At 29.0% G+C, this 22153-nt stretch overlaps 1 protein-coding gene across 1 annotated transcript in view; it reads right to left on the bottom strand.

The window, feature by feature from the left end:
- Positions 1 to 3459, bottom strand: part of LOC113386078 (calmodulin-binding transcription activator 1-like) — a 57885-nt gene extending 54426 nt beyond the window's left edge. Inside the window, exon 1 of the mRNA XM_026623886.1 lies at positions 3404 to 3459. The gene's annotated coding sequence lies outside the window, so the exon portion shown is untranslated. The remainder of the gene's footprint in view (positions 1 to 3403) is intronic.
- Positions 3460 to 22153: the final 18694 nt, after the last annotated feature.

Consider the following 22153-nt stretch of genomic DNA (forward strand, 5'->3'; position numbering starts at 1 on the left):
CTCGTCTCCTTGTTCGTTATATCGAACGTCTACTTAGTATGTAAGGTTCGCGCTCAGTGACATTGCCTATTTCTCTTCGACAACTCCGGAAGATTTTATCTAGTGAATGATGAAATCCATGATCGTATAATCGAGGGCATAAGGCAAAGGATAGGACGATGGGAATAACGGCTTTGGGGCCGAAGGCAGGACATGCTTTACAGTTTTTCTTCTGGATCGCATAAACTGCTTTATAAATAAATATAGAAATATGGTATTGCATACTATACCACATATCATGAAAGTAGATATAAGAAAGAACCAGTGGTGTATGGTAATCATAGATAAACAAGTAATGATAATATGGTGCAGGACAAATTGGTGAAGCTTTCTGATTTATAAACAAATATTTGATAAATGATAGTATATTTGAAAGTGCAAACTATATAAAACTTTTTGGGTGAAAACATATTGTGAATTTTGTAAGTATTATCATAAACCGAAATGGCACGAAATTTAAAATTAAGTGAACGATAATAATATTAATACCATCATCAGGTTGGGAACAATTCTTAATTATGAATAGGTATGTATCTACGACTATAATATTTATTATTGTTTTCTTTTTCTTGTTCCACTTTGTTGTAATCATGAATATAAGGTAGTGGTTAGTAAAAATTGTATAAAATAATATATGAATAAAATCTGTAAATAAGGAAATATAGATTATTTGATGAATTTATTTAGCATTTTATATATAAAATATATGGAATAACTGATGGTGAAGAAATTTACATTAAAGATTTTGGTTCACTGCATTTACTTATTATTATTATTTCAATAATATCGTTAAAAACCAAACCGCCAATATCTATAACCTGCTCCAGCAAAATCACCTTTTTTCGATGCCGCTTGATTCTGGAATAAGACGCCGCGGCAAGAACACTCAAGCGGTGTGTATTATATAACTATCCCAGCGGCAAATTGCAAGATATTCGGAACAAAACTAATGCTTTTATATAACGCTTATGGCAGCGGCTCAAACAACGATCGGGAGAAGACTAAAGCTTCTTATATTATATATACTTATATACATATACAAAATTCTTGTATATACTTATATACATATCTGAAAATTTGATTTGGTCATAGAGAAATTGAATATAACATAAAATGGAACATAGTTAGATTGCATTAACTAAAATTATATCGATAATGGGTAATAATTACATAATGAACAATTTAATAAATAATAAAAAAGATCCTATTAAAATCGCCCGTTACTACTTGTTCCTCTTAAATAAAACGTCTCCTACATTTATCGCATAACCTATTTTTGCTTAACCTCTTCTCATATTCTTTAAACTTATTTAACATTAAATAAATGATTAAATACAAGATCCTATTGAAAAACCACCGCAGACGTTGCCCGTGTCTACAATTCAAAAATTCAATTTTGAATAGCTATGCTGATATTTACTGCTTTTCAGTAATAATATTGTAGAAATTACATTTTTCTTATTCATAATCATGAATATATTACATTCTAATATTGTCTAGGCTCATAAGTGATACTGCCAGGTGACAGTTCTCATCAATTTTTTTTATTTATTTCTTAAATATTACTATCTTTTTATAATCACTTACATTCTAAAACAATGCCTTAACAAACTTCAGAAAGATTTATAAAAGTACCTCGACTTACACCCGTACAGGAAAATTTTGTATATATATATATAATATATATATATATATATATATATATATATATATATATATATATAGCGCACAACCCATTTTTTTTAGACCACACAAAATTTCAGATGAGTAAATCTGACGTGCTCATTTCTAGATATTGTTAAAGATTTGAGAGATTATAATGTTATAATACATCATATTTTGTTATTTGGTATTTATTAAAATATCATTTTGATTTTCTGACAATTTTGCTAAGACATATCATGTTACTTCCTTTTTCTTTACCCGATGGTCACCGATTACCTAATTTTCAACACAACTTATCATATTATAATTCTCATAATCTCATCCGATCATTGACCTATTCCTTAAATTTCCAAGTCATCCCGTTCTCCACGTGTCTGTTTCACCTTGAAATTATATTATTGTTAAATCGATATTACGGTTACAAACTCAATTCGGGAGCAGCTCCCACGATCGCGGTATAGGAGCATTTAGCCCCAATGGGGATCCTTCATTTCGGCGATCCTGGATATTAACGATTCGTCGGACGCCGCTTAGCCTGGCACGGTTCCAATTGCGCCAGTTTATGCTCCGAAAACGATACGGAGCACTTTTTGAATAATTACCACTTTCTTAGGTCTAGTTTCGAAAACTTTTAATTGCTGTAAAATAATAGATAGAAGAAACGGAATGCTACTTCGTAATTTGACGTAGATTTATGTTTGATGTAGTTTTGGAAGAATAATACATTTACGAATGCATAAGGTTCTTAAACTATTATAAAAATATAATTGGTCAAGTATGTTTGAAAACAGGGATAAACAATAACATATAATGTTTTAACGATATGAAATATGGCCTCACTTGTGACATATTGTGATTCAATTTCAAAATTGTTAGTGTAGTTTCAGTTATATATTAGTTGGTTGCGAGAAGCTTTAAATTCGTCATAAATCATTGCCAATCCAATTATGAAATCGAGAGTTATGGAACTATATTAGCTCATCGGACATAAGTTAAAATTATCTCTTTAAACCTAAATCTTGGTTTTTATGACAATAATAAATCCTATCTGGTCATACGGCATAGAGCTTGGGGCTGCTCTAGCAAATCTAATGCGGCATTGGTACAGAGGACCCATGATAAACTACTTAGAATGATGATAGTTTCATCCTGGTAATAAAGCAAGTAAACTTTGCATGATGACTTAAATGTGATACATATTAAATATTTTATAAAAACAAAATCCACTAAGCATCATCACTAATTAGATAATCACCCCAATTTACCCCCTTGCTCCGCTGCTTCCTACACCAGAATCAAGACGACTTAAAAAATTATGGCCTATTAACTTGATCCAATGAATTGTATCTAATAGTAACTACTTACTGAGGTAACTACTATCTATAAATGCATTTAATTGTACAAATTAATTGTATAAAGTTCCTAAATTTTAAATGTCGTACCATTTTATAAGTAATTTATAACCTCATAACTATTCTACAAAATATTGAAAGAAACAATTAATCTTTTTTCAGGAGTGTTAACTAACAATCTAGGACACCAATATCCAGTACATGTAGGACACCAGTGCAAATACATGTTTTATATATTTCTTTGACGATGTTTGCCAAACGAACTGCCAAACATAAATTGCCTTTAATTTCAAAACTAAAAACAAATTTTCGCTAATATTCATTACAGAAAATATTTTCGAACTGACCTCGTTCGTGTTCCAGCGATGCCTCTGTGTTGGAAAATGTTCAGCTCGTGGCAGACTTTCCAAATTATCTGGCAGCTTAATCGGCTCTCCGTCTGTGGAGAAAAATCAAAACAAACATTAGTTATCATAGCTTTACAGATGTAATCAATGTAATTATTAAATTAAATTAATTAAAACCCCATGCGCCGAATTTTTCCATCCAAAAAATATGCAAAAAATAAACATTTAGAATGTGCACATAAAGTGGATCAATAAAAAATATTGATAATTTCTTTTTTACGATATAATATTTATTTAGCTAAATTTGGATCAAGAAAAAATTTATGTAAGATTTTTCTCAAATATCACCACCTATAAACAAAATCACAAATTTTCACCATAGAGAAAGTTGAATATCATTATAATCATATTACGAAAGATATCAACATTATCATTTACCATTTCACATTTAAAATTTTCGTCCATCAAATTATAAGACCTTATTTCAGGAAAGCCATTTCTAGTGAATCGATAAACACAATCTGAAATCTCATATGTGGCCGTGGTGCTGAATTGGCACTCCCGAAAAAAAACTGCCAGTGTCAACGCTACAAATCGATTTTAGATTACGTTCCAGATATATTACTGTACCCGAGCTCTTACTGCTAATAAATACGGACTTCATAAGGGAATCCGAATTGCTTTCCCAATGGCAAGGACGTCGTACAGGGTTAGGAGGAAAAGAACGAATATAGAATATAAAATGGGTTCCCTTTCGTCAGAAGCATCACAAATCTTTAATTTATCTTCACAAAAATCGGTAGCTATAAATATTATTTGTCAATTTATTAACTACCTGAAGAAAAATCGGATTTGCTCATTTTATACTTCCTATTCGTTTCATTTAGGGACAAATTCTATCGTCAAATCGACCTATATCACTTAGGGGCTATGTACCTAACGGTTCTCATACAAAATGGTACTAAATACTGACAAAATGCCAAATGGTTGCTGTGCAGTCAGGTGTTTAGGATATAAACCCAGAAAACACACAATTATCAAAAAAAAGAATAATGTCATTTTTTCTTCGCTACAATATTAAGAATTAGGGACATTGTATTCGCTACAATATTAAGCCGTAATAGGGACATTGTATATTATAATGACATATTAGAGAAAATTCAATAGTTGTTTTTTCATTCGTTATAAATAATATTAAAAATATTTTAATGATTATAATATAAACTTAACTATTTTCTTATGAATAATTTTTCATAAATGATAACTAAGTTATTTCAATCTTCATCAGGAAAATTGAAGGCTTAAATCAAGTGGCATATTGCAAAAATTTATTCAATTTAAAAAGTTGATTAATTTATTGTCTGTATAAGTTTTAAATTAATGGGATTAAGTTTACTAAAAAGACTTGTGAGTAAGAGCAATACAATGTTATCATAACTGTATCTTTGTGATGCGATATAATAACATATGAGTAAAGTTGCATTTAATGTGTAAAATGTCTGATCGCCTCAGCAAATACATGGAATTTTGACAGTATTTAGTAGCATTTTGTATAAAACTGGAACGTAACATAGCCTAGCCATAACATTGGTCTATTTTACATCTTAGAAAGAATCGGCTTCTTAGTTTAATATTAGACATAAGCATGATGTTTTGGAATAATAGTGTAAGTAGTAGTTGGAATAATAATAGTAAGCAATTTTTTTTATTGTGCAAAATTAAAATATTTTATTCATACGTGTATGCCTTTTAATTACTTCTTTAATGTCTCGTAATTACCTCTTTAATGATTAAAAATAATTTCTAATCCTTATTTTTATAATATTTTACATCAATCTTATACAGGAAATTATAATTTGCATAATATCAAGAATTAAATAACGTTTTGTGACATGAAAAATATTTCAAAATGACATGTATAAATAAAATTAACAAATTGATAATATAAGAGAGTAATTTGAAGACAAAGAAGGACATCATTACAGAGATGATTATAGTCATTATTTTGTGAAATATCGCAACAAAAATATTTCAATTAAGACTTAGTAACTTAATTATTTTAGTTCAGCGAATGTTCAATAACCATACGGGAAGTACCAACAATTTGCCTTCAAACACAATGCCATGCACCACTAGTTAAAAAATAATTTCGAAACCCATACGTTTTGGCCGTTCATTAAATAGAAAAATAAATTTGTCCTGGTAATGGAATAGCATCACACCATGTAATTAATTTTGAAACATGTAATATAAATATGGACAATAAATATATTTAATATTTATGAAAAAAAATTACACGTAAGGAGTAATATTTTGATTTGAAATTAGTTAATTTGTGCCGTCTAAATGATATTGCAATAGTATTAATATGAAATTATCATATATACCTGAAGAATAGTGTCAGCTAAATTTAACGTTTGATCATTTTAAAATATAATTATCAAAAGTAGTATTACAATTAATTAATTTAATATTACAAAATAATTAATGGCAGTCATCAAATAACTACATTAATTACATATATTTTACATAACTCGTAACGATCATGAAAACCGAGTTATTTAATTATCGTAACATAACATTATACATTTTAACACATGTACATATTTTACATAAACCTAATAATCATTAAAATTTTGTTTACAAAGCATAATTCTACTATTGTGATTTGTAGTTATGTGCTCGAAAATTCGCATTATTTTGCATAATTACATGATTCCTAAAATTAATAACCACATGAACATTCGCTTTAGCTCGCAGATAGAGTAATAAATGTTACTACCCTGTTATTATTCATTTTCAAATAATATGAAAAGCCCATATATGAAAAAACTTTTCCGAATTTTACGTCACGTAAAAGATTAACCTCGGCAAATAAAAAAGTTACAACACATTAAAGCGTGTTTTGAAAAACTCATTCTTTTGATATCATTTTTTATACTATAATAAGATTTTAATGTCTAGATAAACATGTTCTGTTCAGTTGTGTGATATTGGAGGCATTGTGTATTGTATTAAAATAAGTTATTTTATATTTTGTTCGTTGTTTGATATGTAAAAGTTGACATAAATATTGCTACAAAGTTTTATGAAGGACATAACTTGACGTTTTTACTAGAAATTTACTACATTAGTATAAGGCTAATCATTTTAAATTAAAAGTTAGGATTTTTACACACACAAAATATCATCTATTTAAGTAAACTATTTATGAAAACTGATTAATTGTATGTAAGAAAAGTCAAATAAATTTTACAAAAGTTATTATTACTAATACAATACATGATTCAAAAAATATGTTATATAATTTGCATAATTTGGAACACATTTTGGTAAAATAATAAAATAATGTGATGAAGACGACCATAACTTATAGAACCTGTAAATCTGTAGAACAAATGCCGTATATTAACCATATTGTGTTTAGTTTTCATTAAAAATATAACCAAAAAAGTATGCAGAGAAGTTAAATAGACATTATAAATAATAATATTCATATTTATTACAGACTTATTTGAAACACAGATTATCCAGAAATAAATTTTTATGGTTGAATTTTACATGTTAGTTGAATGTATATATATAATTTAATTTTACTGTATCACTTTTTCCATTGGAAATAATTCCACGAATCGCAACCTAACTATAAATTTTATATTGGAATATTTTAATAATTCATATCTCTAAAATGTGCACATGAAACTAGTGCATATCATTTCCATCATCCTGTTTTATGATCATCATCGCTTTTGTAAAATCTACAAAGTGAAACTAAAATACATTATTCATTATTAAAATGAGGTATTGGTATGATTTCATTAACAAGATGAATATTAACTACATGTCTATAGTACGAATATAATATGCAAATTTTGATACATCATACGATGCTCCACTTGGAGGAGTGGAAAACACTAATATTTAGATGAAGTTTAAGGATATATTATAAATTAATAAATAAATTATATTTGGAATGTGTGATGTCGATTATAAAATATAAGCTCTTTATCAAATAAAAGGGTTTGAATATAAATCGAAACAAATATTTTAAATTTGGGCTACAAATTGGGCTCTAAATTTTTTATAAAACCTTGTTAACAACTTAAAATAGAGAATATTTGATAATATAGAGTTGAGCAAAATTTACATAAAAAACCCAAAATTTTGTTTACTCCTTAGTAACTGTGTTAACTGAGCTTTCAAACCATTCATATCAAACCTATATTTGCAATATTATATTTAATCTTTCCTAGTTAAATCGTGCTTATTCATTTTTCATATCATTAATTGCGATTCGTTAAACATACTAAATAGTAATTATATGACGTGGGTTAAATTCAAAACATGTTTGATATTGAATTGCATGACTAACAGTTTATAATATAGATGTAAATGTAGGTAATTACCAGTTCCAATATATAATGTATGATTAATGTCTTCATCGAAGCCATAGAAATAAAGATTACTGATAATCATATGAATGTTACGTGTGATGACGTTCGAAGTAAAATATTATATGAGTTGCCATAGTTTAATTGACAAGCCTTAAAAAAATATTTGGTCATAATTTTGTATAATTTCATTTTTCTTTCTTAACTGACCAATAAAGTATTTATTGAGAAAAGATCTCTATATTTTAGTTTATAAAAGTTATCAAATTTATTTTTCATGATACATCATTTATTACAAATATAAAGAATATTGTTATAATAAATAATTACAATAAGACAACTAAAAACCGCAATCTTTCTATCATCTCTCGTAAGTTCATCGTGGGTTCAGAATGGATATTCAATACTTTATCCGAACCGTGCCGATGATAGGATAAATAATTACATTTATGCGAAAAGCTTATTATGGATTTTCACGTGAGGAATAGCATCGGAAAAGCTCCCATTACAGAGACATCGTTCCGATGGTTTGGACGGAGAAAGTATCCATAAGGGCGGAAAAAAGGAGAAAATCACGATGGTAAAAACAATGTAAGTTTTCACATCTGGCACGAGAAAGGACTGAACGCCTTGTTAAGGAAAACTCTTGGTTTGAAGGTGCTTAGAGATTTTGTTGTAGTTACATAAAAATTTAAATTGTTATGTTATATATATATATATATATATATATATATATATCTTATATATAAAATTCTTTTGTTAGGGTGTATGATTTGATACTTCTACTAACCGGTTATTCGGATGGTTAAAGAAATTTTTTTTAAAATTTAATGAAGAATAAAACTATAGTAATATTGTAGAAATAAATGGCAAAAATTATAAAAAACTACTTATCATTATGTGACATTGAAAACATTTGAATTGTCATCTGCAAGAAATGTTAATTCACTTGAAATCTGAATTTAATTGAAATTGTGAGCCTCGATAATATTAGAATATAATATACAAGAAAAATGTAATGTCTACATTATTATTGCCGAAAAGCAACTTAGATGTGCCACAGATTGAAATAATATAAGATACAGTATGTGATGGCAGATGATATATAATTGCATATACAATATTTTTTCAAACTTATCACGTAACATTTTGGTTTATTTTACTAAATTATTTGAAATTACAAAAAATATTTATACTTGTTAAAAAATTAATTTAGATTTTCGTTTTGTGTGTCAAAAATTCATTTGTTTGGCATTGGATATGGAATATTTAGCAAGTTGATTTTAGATTGAAGAGTGCTCATATGAACTAGATTTTACAAATAAATTCACCTAAGATTTGAACATAAACAAGAACGTTTATTAAATTATTAGTAAGAAAAATGTACTTTAGAAATTATAATTGCCAAAAAGCAACTAATATGTCGTACGAGATTATGAAAATTATAGACTAAATTTTTGAAACAATTATGTTGTGAGGTGAATTCAAATGTGATATGGTTCTTTTACCGCAGATACTATATTATTTTTTTTTGAATTTCTTATACCACCTATGCTAAGACCATGAATGAATTTCCAATGAAAAAAAGTATTGGATGGGATATTAAAAAATTTTGAACTTTTGAATGTAGACGTGGGTACAATAAGACGTCTGTCGGGTCATCTAGTATATTTATATATATATATATATATATATCCTTATGAACTTGGAACTATTTGGAAGCAATCAATAAGCTGATTAAAATCTGTTCATTCAAAAAAATAATATATACAACTTAAATTCACAAAATATGTATCATTATTTATTAAATATTAGTACTTTGTGTTTTCAACTATCATGAAAAATTGATCGAGTCTAGTTGGTTCAATTTGATGATAAGTTAAACTAGTACATAGATAAATTGAAGAAATAACTATACTAACATTTAAATGTTATAAGTACTATTATTTATGTTAGCAATATTTAAAAATTTAAAATCAAAATATTCACTAATTACCAAATGCCGTTTTCTCTTAATTTAAATTATTATCAAATTTTACATGAAACAGAGTCTAGAAAGCTCGAACATCAACAGCGCTTGAATAGAAGTTTGTTCCTAGCCGAGCAAAACGGGTACGTTCTGGAAGCTCTGAAGAGTTATGTACCTAATACGGAAAAGCTCGTGTAAGTTGAGCTTTGTGACATGACAAAGAGAGAGCGAAAGAGAGACGTATAGCAAACGGTAACAAGCGAAAGAGACGAGAATTGAGACCTTGCATATCATATCGCATTCGTAACTCGGAATTCTTAGGCCAGAAGTTATGTCGGTTTGCGTAAATTGCTTTCTGAATTTTGATTAAAATTTAGTCACTCGCTTCAGAGATAAGTTAACGAAATTATTCTGGAATATTTTATTGGAGGTAATTGGCTTGAATTAGATTTTTAAAGTGCGAAATAGAACGCACGATGTTTGAAGCTGCAGAGGTAAGGCTACATATGCCACAATAAAATTTATCGAATCGACTTTTAATTGACATAGTTGCAATTTTTTTGCCTGCACTGAGGATGAATTAAATTTGATGATTTTTGGTTATTGTGGTTAATGTTTATTAGTTTTGATAAAGTTAGATAGGTAAGAAACTATAAAGTTATATTTTTTGCATACCTTAGTAGCTTATAACTCTGCTTACGAGTGACTCGATATACGAATGTTTTAAGGTATAAGCCGCCAAACGTTTCGTTACCTCGACATACAAGCAAAATTTGAGATACGAGCTTTAAGCGAGTAAGAGTTTATTTTATAAAAATGTTAATAGCATAATGAAAATACGAATAATTTCGTCAGTTATGACAATGGTTTCCATACTATATAAATAATTTGGCTGTTTTAGTTTGATAGTAATTTATTTTATATTTGAAAAAGTTAATCATATGAATTTTAAAAATAATATGTAAATATTAATTGTGTAGTAAAATTTTAGCCCACTCGAATATATCAAGGAATATAACGTTTGAAATTTTGTGAATACCGTAATAAATATTGTATAGTTATATATGTTGGGTTCACGTTTTTTTGGTTTTTGTACATTTACAAAATATTATGTAGTTTTATAATCACAGATCTAAAGAAAAGAACCATGTTTCTTGAATTAATGAGTAAAATTATTAAAAAATATGAGGATGATAAGAATTTACCATTATTTATATATACTGTGTATAAACAAAAAGATTTGATAAACACTAAAACGAGTATAAAAATTGTTCAAAAAAACCCGTCCAACTCATCTTCACAATGTCATGAATGTGCAGGAAAAACAATAATTATATTAATATATAGTAAATTTATTTTTATTATTCAAACAACTTAACAAAAACCACAGTGATGGGACGAATTAACGACATTTCAATGTATTTATTTGGAAAAAAGTGCTTCGGGATATGAGCGATCCGACATACGAGCGTGGTTACGGAACGAATTAACTAACCTAACCTAACTATATTCATTGTTCGAAAATATTGCTAATACCGTTAGTAACTGCTACAAATAATTAATTATATATTTTGGATTACATATTACAAATGTATGCTGGTACACTCCAACCATTTTTGATTATGTTTGCACTGGTTATTAGTTATACACTACCAGTTTATGCTGGCAAAATCTTCCTCAGTATTTATAAATTATTTATTCAAAGAGAGTCAACGACCAACGTCTATCGAATTATAAAGTTTTCACTTGCTGTCTCGACGTCGAGGCCGCATATAAAACCGCAATACATGCCTGGGACATTTTCTTCTACAGTTATTTATAGCCATCCATCTACTCGTATTCTGTTCTATTACAAGTTTATTGTTACTCTATTATTATACAAAGAGCGCCATCAAAAAGAAATTTCACTGGTCTTGTTAGCAATAAAACCAGGAATAGGTACTATATTTTATGACAGTACTTGCCTGTTTCAGTTTTGAATATATTTCGGCAAAAATTTATATTGATTTAGAGGACAAGTATTGTTGGTAAGAAGATATGCGTGATAAAAAATAATTATTTTTTCTATTTTACTCATTTAATAATCATTCTGTTTTATAATAATCAATATATTTTGATTACTACCATTAAGTAGATTGACGTTGATGAAAGGTGTCTAATTGCAATAAAATAATTTACCGTACTGTAACAATAAAATTTTAAAGCAGTTTTAAGAATAATTGTTTACATACATAAAAACAGTCGAGATATCGCATTATGCTAATAAGCTGCTGTTTCGTACGATCGCTCATTTGAATCTGATTCTACTTGAACGAAAAATTTGTATACAATGGGCAATAATTTCTAGTAATTAATCTTCTTCGATTGTGACAATTATGTTCCATGATATATTTCAACTACTATCTGCCTCAGCGATATCCATTTATTGCGCCATAAATCGAACTGAATTCGTATCAGTCTCAAGTTATTCCATAAGACATAAGTTGTCCGTTAGTAATTTGCCGTTGACCCAATTCAAGGCGTCCTCAATAATTGCGTTTGCCGTTTGCCGAACTCTAAACATCTGCGGCCACTTGATGCCAATCTAAACGATCCGAAACGTTAATCCTCTGATTGGAGAGCCATCGACTCTACATATCGATTCGAACAAAGGTCCTTTGGATACATGGAGGCGGATTCTATTTCAAGCCTTTCTGGAACTTACCCCAAAAACCTTCTCATGGGTTTTGGCTTTTGTGTTACTTGATTCGGAGGACAAAGTGAAAGTCAAATTTACAAAAGGTCGCAGTGCTAGAGAAAGTTATCAAAGCTTAATGGAGAATGGACGTCAGAATAATATTTAAGAGTTATTTTCTGATGAATAAAATAGTAATAAAAGTAAAAAGAGTTAATATAAATTTATTATTTATTAATTTTTTTATGTAATTAAATATATGAAATAGTAATTATAAATTTCTGGTAATTTACAACGTCAGATCTGACTTGAAACTAATGTATTTCCCTTTCCTAGCCAATTGTTCAGTTTTCATCGTACTATCAGCGCGGAATTTAAGATGCGATTGGCGCCATAGAAGATACAGGATCTGATATAATACGAAAAGATGGTCACTGAACCCTGAGAATCGATATCATGATGCTAAACCAAGGACGTTCACTATTATGGAAAATTGAGTTATTACGATAAGACATCTAAACTGGGACTTTCTTATTTTAACATTAAATTAGAGAACATGAATAGAGTCAATTATATTTATGGTATAGTTGTTAATAAATACTATAGTTAAATAAATAAATAGTTCAAAATTCTACATTACAACAACTTCAAGACCATAAATAATTACAAAATATTGTCACCAACAATTTTTTACGTAAAGTTAATTAAATGAATTAGACTAGAAGGTTATTGAAGTAATTTAGATTCATATACCACAATTTACTTATAAAAGCTTAAAGTTGCATATTTGAGATAAGTGGTATTCTTTATCAAATATTTTATAAAACATAGGTAGGTATGTATGAGAGAAAACATCAATTTATTGGATATTTAAATATTAAAAACTTGTTTATCATGAAAAATTATATGAATAATTAAAAATTTATAAAAATTTTACAATTAAACTTGATGAAAATGTTTAATTCCATTTCTTCCAGCTGTAAGTTTTTATAAAATCGATTTTATTATGTGCATAAATTACGGCTGCATAATAATTAGAAGACATTGCCGCTCTGACTTGTTTAATATCACAAAAGCTTTAAATTAAATTTTATACCCGACGCTGATGCCATTTCGCTAGAAAGCGCAATAGAGCTTTTGTGGAGTTTTTTTTTAGAAGCAACGTCTGTTGTCGGTTCCGCTCTGGAACATCATAACATCAGCGTTTGTTTCGCTATATTAACACTGACCTTTTTTGAAATGCGACCGTATAACATATACCGTAGTTAGTTCATTTTCTAGAATTACTAGATTTCCTGATATTTTTTCTATGAACCGTAGCAGTTCAGAGTGTTGTTTTCAAAATTCCAAATTAAATCTTGCTGTTTATGAGTCACGATAGATTATATTATTAATAAAATCTCAGTTTTATCGTATAAAATATTTTCAACTACTTAATTTTTTTTAAAAGGTATTAAGTCTTTAATTCGATGTGAAATATATGAAGATAGAAACACCTACATGAAATACGGTGGAGCGATCTTGTACATTTAGCCCTACAATAGAGTTACAGATAGTTTTTAATACTAATTTTAATAATTTTAATAATTTAATACATACATAACTAATTAGACCTTGAGAAATTAATTGTATCAACATAAATCTATTTCGGCTACCACATGTCGTCTGCTGAAAACATTGTGATAGGTGTTTAAATTAAAATCAGAATATAATTTTACCTTCATCGCGAGAAAGTCCCTCAAAATTGTATGAATAAAAATGAAATAAATTCTGACAAAAGTATATCTAAGATAAAGATATAACAGTACAAAGAAAAATACGCACAGACTTGAACTCGCGTAGGTGTCAGCAATACGACTCGACGTCAAAGTACTTTAATAAAGAAGGTATGAAATTCCATGAAATTCCTTTGAGTGGGTTCAGTTTTATTTTGTATTACGTACGGATCAAAATTGAGGGTGATTTATGACTTCATTTTGACTCAATTTATTTATATTTTTCATTTTGCATAAACCACTCGCGCAACTCAACACAATATCTCTTATAAATTTATATCGCGAGAAAAAATAGCTTAAAATTGATATTGGCCATAGAATGATATTTTTTTTTATTTATATACATTATTCTTTTAATATTTTATAGGTATTTTAATTATTGCCAATGAACTATTAGAAGAAACTACATAAAAAATGTATTAAGGAAAACAGAGACCATAAGCTAATATCCTCTTCTGTTTCAGTTTCTCAGGACGGATACGATTGGCAAGGATTACGAACTTGATGAGGTTTTAATCATGGTCTAAGTATAGGATTAAATGTGTTAGTATAACTTGTTATCCGGGAATTATCATTCTATTATTTAGTCATTCAAAAGATATAATGATTTATATATAACATAGATACTTAAATATAAATCTAATAGATTATGTTTTCGGTAACTTTTGAAAATTAAAAATAGTTATAAGAATTGAAACAGATAAACTTTTCAAATGATAAAAATATATATATTTCAAAAATCAAATTAAACAAATAGTTATAATTAATTATCCCCGTTGGAATATATTGTAAAATGTCAACCTACAAACAAAATGCCATTACATGCCAGTTTGAAATTTTAACCTAAATAAAAAGTATTTCATACAAATACCAACATTATGCAACATTCATAAATATAGTATTGAAGTGAATATTATAATATAAAAAAGTATAGTATGACTATTAACTTTAGTCTTTACTAATTAAAATATTTAGTCATTTTTCTAATATATTGAGAAAATAGCAACTCACTAATTGTTCTTTTCTAAATATGACTTATTTTTCATTATACTTGAATATAATTTGGTATAACAGCAACGTTCTCAAACTTTTCACGTGATAATTAAAAATAAGAAGAAACTAGTGGTGCAAAGCATCGTGCTTTAGGGAACATTGCTGTAAGTTCCCGTACCGAAAATTAAGACTTTTAAAAAAAGCTTTTTGAAAAATTTCTTTTAGAAACGCTAAAAAAATAGATATTTGTGAGTTTTTTAAATAAAATGACTTTTTTAGAAATACGAATGTTTTTTGAATCACTCATATCGGTTGATCCGTGTTTCCGAAATAGATGACAAATTGTATGCACACACTCACACACGCACACGCACTCACATACATCCCTTTTTCCTAAAGTTTGCCATAAAGTTCAGAAGCCTTTTAAACTGTAAAGATATATTAAAAAAAAAACGATTTTTTTGCGATAACTATAAATTCCTCTACGGGAAGTTAATAAAATAATCATGAAGTAATTATAATAGAAATACCCAGATTGCAATATGTTTTGCACTTATATTGCCTAATCATACATATACCAACTGGAAAAACGTCTTGTCTGGTTCACATACAACGTCTATACAGAACTGGTATAAGTAATCGTCGTGAATTTCAATAGAATACTATTCCAGCTCTCTGTCTAAATCTTGTTCTGTTCGGTCGTTCATTATATGCAGATTAATCGCCCCAGATTACGCTAAGTCTGGAGATTTGACAAAGATTTCATTGCACACACGTACGGGAAGCCCGCAAGCATGCTGCCGTTGCATCGCTAACAAGAGTTTAACCTTAGACGCCGGAGCATTTGCCGGAGCAGTTGCCGGAGCGGCGATAGTGTATCGGCTCCGGAATAATGTATGAGATAATTAATCACGGAGTTATATTGTGTTTTAGCTAGAGACTACTATGGAATCGGAAGATTATAATAGGTTTAGTGCGTCACAGGATGGCATTACCATAGGATGAAATTAAGTCTTGTCGAGAAAGACTAGGAAAAATGTACAAGAAGGAATTTTACTAGTTCAAGTAATAATTAACAGCATCATTGATATTTACCAATATTACGCCCATAATTATGAAATGTACTATAAATTTAAAATAGTAAAATTTAATAGTAAGCAAGACTGGATACTGTCATGCCAGGGTACGATAGTGACTGATTTTGAGACTTGGACCCCCAAAGGAAAAAATGTCATGTATGTTTGTTTGAATAATTCCCCATTATTGCTTTTAGTCAGTGCCTTATATTAATATGACCTGTAGACTGCATTGCTTTTAAAGAGTCAAAAGTAAGTGAATTAAAAAAAATTCAATAGCAATGAGAATACAGTACAATTCTATAAGCCATTTGGCTTATATCATTCACACACATATAAATTAGTGTGATAAATATTTTATCCATAATTGAGAATGACTCCAATAAGTGAAATCACTAATACTGGTCATATGTGCAAAGATGTGGTAGTGCTGAAGGTCGTAAATATTACCATTAGATAGCTTCTTCTTCAGTCTTCTTGAGATTGGTGTCTCAAGAAGCTGGGTGACTATATAATTTGATTGATGTTCTAGTTTATGAAAATGTTTGACACTGTTATAATAATAATTAATAATAATTTTTCGTGGATGATTTTTTAATAAGAACTTTTAATTGTATACACTTTATTACTTTGCTGTAAGTTAAATATTAGTAGTTATTTACCAGCAATTTGTTTTATCTTAGATAATTTAGCTCAGTAATAATGATGATACTGGTTGTTAAACCAAAAATCTCAGTTGAGCACATTCTTCTGTACAAAGTCATGTTAAAACCAATTTGGACGTACGGAATACAACTTTGGGGAATGGGGCACAAATCCAACATCGCCATAATTCAAAGATTTCAAAACCAGATTTTGAAAAAAATTGTAAACGCAGCCAGGTATGTCCCAAATTGGTTGGTTCATACAGATTTCAATATCAACAAAGTTAAGAAAAAAATTGAAAAGTTCAGTCTGAGATATAAGGATAAAATAAAGAACCACCCTAACATCATCATCTCAGAATGAAATGACCCCTTTTTGATATTCTTTAATTTATTTTACATCAAGACTACATCTATAAGCTAAACATATCCAACCTCAAATCGGATCACCACAAAGTGGCCATTCGACCTTTTTTTCCTTATTAAATGTATTAAACCATTAAAATCACTGAATGTTGTTTAAAACGACAGATTGTAATTCAGAAATGTAAATAAAAAAAAGTCATAATGATTATTTGCTTTCAAAAGTGTTTGGGTACGGTTGTGACAAATTTTGTGAGTACGGTTGATGCATATATTTCTTGTCCTGTTTAGGTTTTGTTTAAAAATGAAAAAAATCTAACTTAACAAAGACAAAATACAGAAAAAAAAGGAAAAGAAAAATTCCTAATAAGAAAAAATAATACTTGTTAACTTTGTTTAAAAAAATTTGTTCTATTATATGTTGGTATATTTTATTCAGAAGCTTTGTTTAAATATTTATGTTGTGTTGTGTTTCATATTAACGTCAATATAAGTCATTATAAACCATCCTGGGTGTGAACTGTTGTGACAATCCTTTTTTTGCATAATTTAATTTTATGGCTAATCCATGATATTTAAGAAGGAAATAGAGTATTTCTGTATTTCCTCGTAGACATAGGTTCAAATTACCATTTGATTTATTTTTCCCACCTAACTGGTAAATTAACAAAATTATTGCTGACGAAAAAAGTGGCACATTCGTACCCAGTCTCCCCTTTCTGTACATTTTTATTATTGACGTCTTAATAACCTGAAGAATAATGTTTACATTCACATATAAAAAACTTGAAGTATTAAACCTGGTTGATTACATTTCGTTTAAACAGAAACTGATGTTTTCACATTCCTTACCAGCTTGCAAAATTCTATTTCATAATCCAATATAATACTTTTCGTCCAAATGTCATATTTCGGATATTAACCCCTAGGCCGTACAAGAATATAAGACTATTAGGCCCTAGGATACCACATGTCACAGTGAGTGAAAAACTCGATATAGGAAATGGAAAAACTGACATGCCGCTGAAAGAAACATGACAAGAGATTCGTGTAGAAAAAATCAAGGGTGACTTGGAATGTATAATATATATATATATATATATATATATATATATATATATATATATAATAAGAAATGAAAATTACCCAAATTTATGGTCGAAATCCGTAAAACAATTACACATAACATTACAAAGAAAATGTCCTCTAATAATGTTAACGACAATGATCGTGCGTTGAACGTATTTTCTGTTATGAAACTAAAATAATGGAAGAAAATTTTTGATATAATAACCGCATTATGAGCCATAATGTACATGTGTGTTCTCAACAGCATAATACTTTTTCATTCGTGGGCAATAAAAGAATGCTGCCACGTTCTTTCTGCAAGTACCGTCAATTTGTTACAATGGCACGAAAACAACCGGAACGCTATGTAGAATAATCACACCGGGGGTTGCTGTATTAATTTTCATTTAATTTTCGTTGAACTTACATGAACGAGAAATGAAACAGGTTTCAAATGACATTGAGAAATGTGAGTAGATAGAAGTTTTGTAAAATCCTCACAATTTGTAAATTAACTCTCGAAATCTGTGCAAAGACTTAAATGCTTTAAGTATATGAGTTATGATTTTATGATTTGATAAGAAGCCCAGAAATTTGTATAAAAAATGAACCAGCATAAAAACTGTATAATTTTGTAATGATAATAATAAAACATGTGCTATTTTAATATTATACGTTCAAAATTACATTTCGAGTTTTAATTTTTGTTCAAAATAATTCAATTATTCAAACCTCTAAAGGATTACGTGATATGAGTAAAATTAAAAGCATTCTATGCGAGTGAGTTTTATTATCATATTTTAAATATTTTTTTTTTTTTTTTTTATTTTTATTAAAATGGCCTCGTTTTATCCAAACATTTTAGCCAATATCCATTGAATACATATTATAAAATACAATACTATACATTACAAAATATTTCTTCTGTATGAATATACAAAAAACAAGAAAAATTATTAATAACATATCTTCATTAACTTGATTTCTATAAGTCACTACAATTTTATATTGCACTCATTCATGAAATCCAGCAACACTCTATATATTCCTATATTACTCTCACTAATAATGTGTCTTGCATTTACTGGAAATTGTACTTTTAGCTGTTGTAGTCTTTTATATAATTTCTTCCGTTCGTTTTTATATAATTTGCAATTCCAAAATATGTGGTCCAATGTGTCTAATATGATACTACAAGCACAAAATGGGTCTTCTTTGATACCGATTCTGAATAGATGACTGTTACTCCTTGTGTGTGATAGCCTTAGTCTACAGATTGTTGTTATTTCTCTCCTATTCCATTTAATATTTTGAAACCATGTCCTTCTCGATACCTTCGGGTTACACGGCTGGTAAAGTCTTCCTTTCAAACGTGAGTCTTGATCGAATACCTTTTGCCATTGAGACATTCCATTTTTTGTAATAATTTCTTTAAGGTCTACTGCAGGAATTTTATTTACAATCGAGGGTGTGCTATGTGCATCTTTGGCCAGCCCATCCGCGATCTCATTTCCGATAATATTCGCATGTCCTCTTATCCATATTAATTCGATATTATGCTTCTGTTTAATTAAGTCTTCTATCTTTCTAATACTATCGAAAATTAGTGGATTGCCAAAAAATTTAGGTATATTTAAAGCATGTAAAGCAGATTTACTATCTGACAAAATTATAACTTTATCCAATTTATGTTTCCTGATTAGGTCTAATGCTCCATTAATGGCCATCACTTCCGCCGTGAATATTGTAGCCCAATCGGGCATTTTAATTTGTTTTGACTTGGGATCCAAACTGCGCATCCAACCCCATTATCTGTCTTTGAACCGTCGGTATATATTTGAATAAAATTTTTCCATCTTGAATGCATTAAGTTGTTCAGTTTCAGATTTATTAATTTCTTGTCTATCTTCTTTTCATTATCGAAATCATCTGATAAATGTATGTACTTTTTAGGTAACGTGCCTTTCCAAGACATAGTGAAGTATGTTAATCTGTTATTTACCATCATTTCTTCTTCTAGTGGTTTAAGTGTATGGAACCCAGCAATTAAAGGTGGTATTGGTTTTTTGTGCCAGAATCTATTTTCAAAATGCAGAACTGCAAGTGGCTCTAAACAGTTATGTATCCATGCATGATCATAATTAAATTTTTTAATCAAAAACCTATTAGTTATAACCTGTCTTCTTATCTCTAAAGGAGCTTCTGCAGCTTCAGCCAACAACGAATTTGTAGGTGTCGACTTCAGTGCTCCCAAGCATATTCTTAACGCTGCATATTGTATTCTATTTAGTCTATCCATTATCCCTTTACAACTTCCTCCATAAATTTGACATCCGTAATCAAAATGGGGTCTAATAACGGCTTTGTAAAACGAGAGACAGATATTGGGATGTGCACCCCAAGTGGTGCCAGTTACTCGTTTTAGGATATTAATTCCTTTTTCACATTTAGCTAACATTTCATTAACGTGTTTGTTAAAGGATAATTTTGTATCCAATATCATTCCTAAAATTTTAATGTTCTCCAATATTTTAATTTGAATCGAGTCCATATTTATACTGATGTAATTTCTTGGGAGCCTATGCCTAGTGAATAGAATGCATTTAGATTTTTGAGGTTCAAGTGTAAGTTTATTGTCCCGCATCCATTCTAAATCTTTTCTTAAAGAGCTGTTCATTTCATCACTACATTCCTGTAATGATCGCGAAGAAATATACATGACTAAATCATCTGCATATTGTAATTTTTTCACTTTTGTCCCTTCTGTCTCTATGAAATCCGACGTATAGATGTTAAATAATATTGGACTTAAAATCGAGCCTTGAGGGATACCATTAAAAGTTATTCTTGGACCTATAAGTCGATTCTGGTTTCTAACATAAATCTTTCTATCGGATAGAAGTGACATAATAGTGTTAGTAATTTTGTTTGGAATATTTATTTTTGTTAATTTATTTTTGAGTATTTGGTGATCTACATGATCATAGGCTTTTTCAACATCTGTCGTAACTAATAGAACATATTTGTTTTCTGTCAACGCGCCATATAGATCCACAAGGAGTTCGCTGAGTAAATCAATCGTGCCTTTTCCTCTCCTGAAACCGAATTGATATTTATTTAATATTGTATTCTTTTCTATATGCCATTCTAATCTCTTTTTTAGAATACTTTCAAATATTTTTGAAAGGCAAGGTAGTAACATTATTGGTCTATAAGACTTATAATCACCAGGATCTTTTTGTGGCTTTAGTATGGGAACTAATACTGCTCTTTTCCACTCTTCTGGAATCCAGTTTGAAAGCAATATATAATTGAACATCTCAATTATTAGGTTTTTTAATGCTTTAGGGCTTCTGTTTATCATGATATATGTTATGTTGTCGAATCCCGGAGAGCTGTCTTTTTTCTCCTTTAGCGCCAGTTCAAGTTCCTCATATTTGATGCGTCCATTAATTTCTTCGTGTTCATTGTCATCAATCCAGTCTTCCGGCCGTTCTTGATTAAATAGGGCAGGTCCAGGAACAAAATCGGGAGTATGGGTCTTAAGAATTGCCTCGTAAAAGTCATCGTTCATTTGATGATGTTGGTTCTGTCTATTATTTTTATTATTCAATTTTTTGATAGTGTTCCAAATTTTGTTAATATTTGTATTCATATTGAACGAATTTATTAACTCACGCCATTTTTCTCTTTTCTTTGTTTTAAACAATCGTTTAGTTTGTGCTATTACTTTTTGTAGACTCAGGTAATTTTCGTAGTTAAATTCATTTCTTAGTTTCTTAAAGGCTTCGTTTCTT

Source organism: Ctenocephalides felis, unplaced genomic scaffold (genome assembly GCF_003426905.1).
Source record: "Ctenocephalides felis isolate EL2017-DRISC unplaced genomic scaffold, ASM342690v1 CF-g0.4_SCAFFOLD_03571, whole genome shotgun sequence".
Taxonomy (NCBI): domain Eukaryota; kingdom Metazoa; phylum Arthropoda; class Insecta; order Siphonaptera; family Pulicidae; genus Ctenocephalides; species Ctenocephalides felis.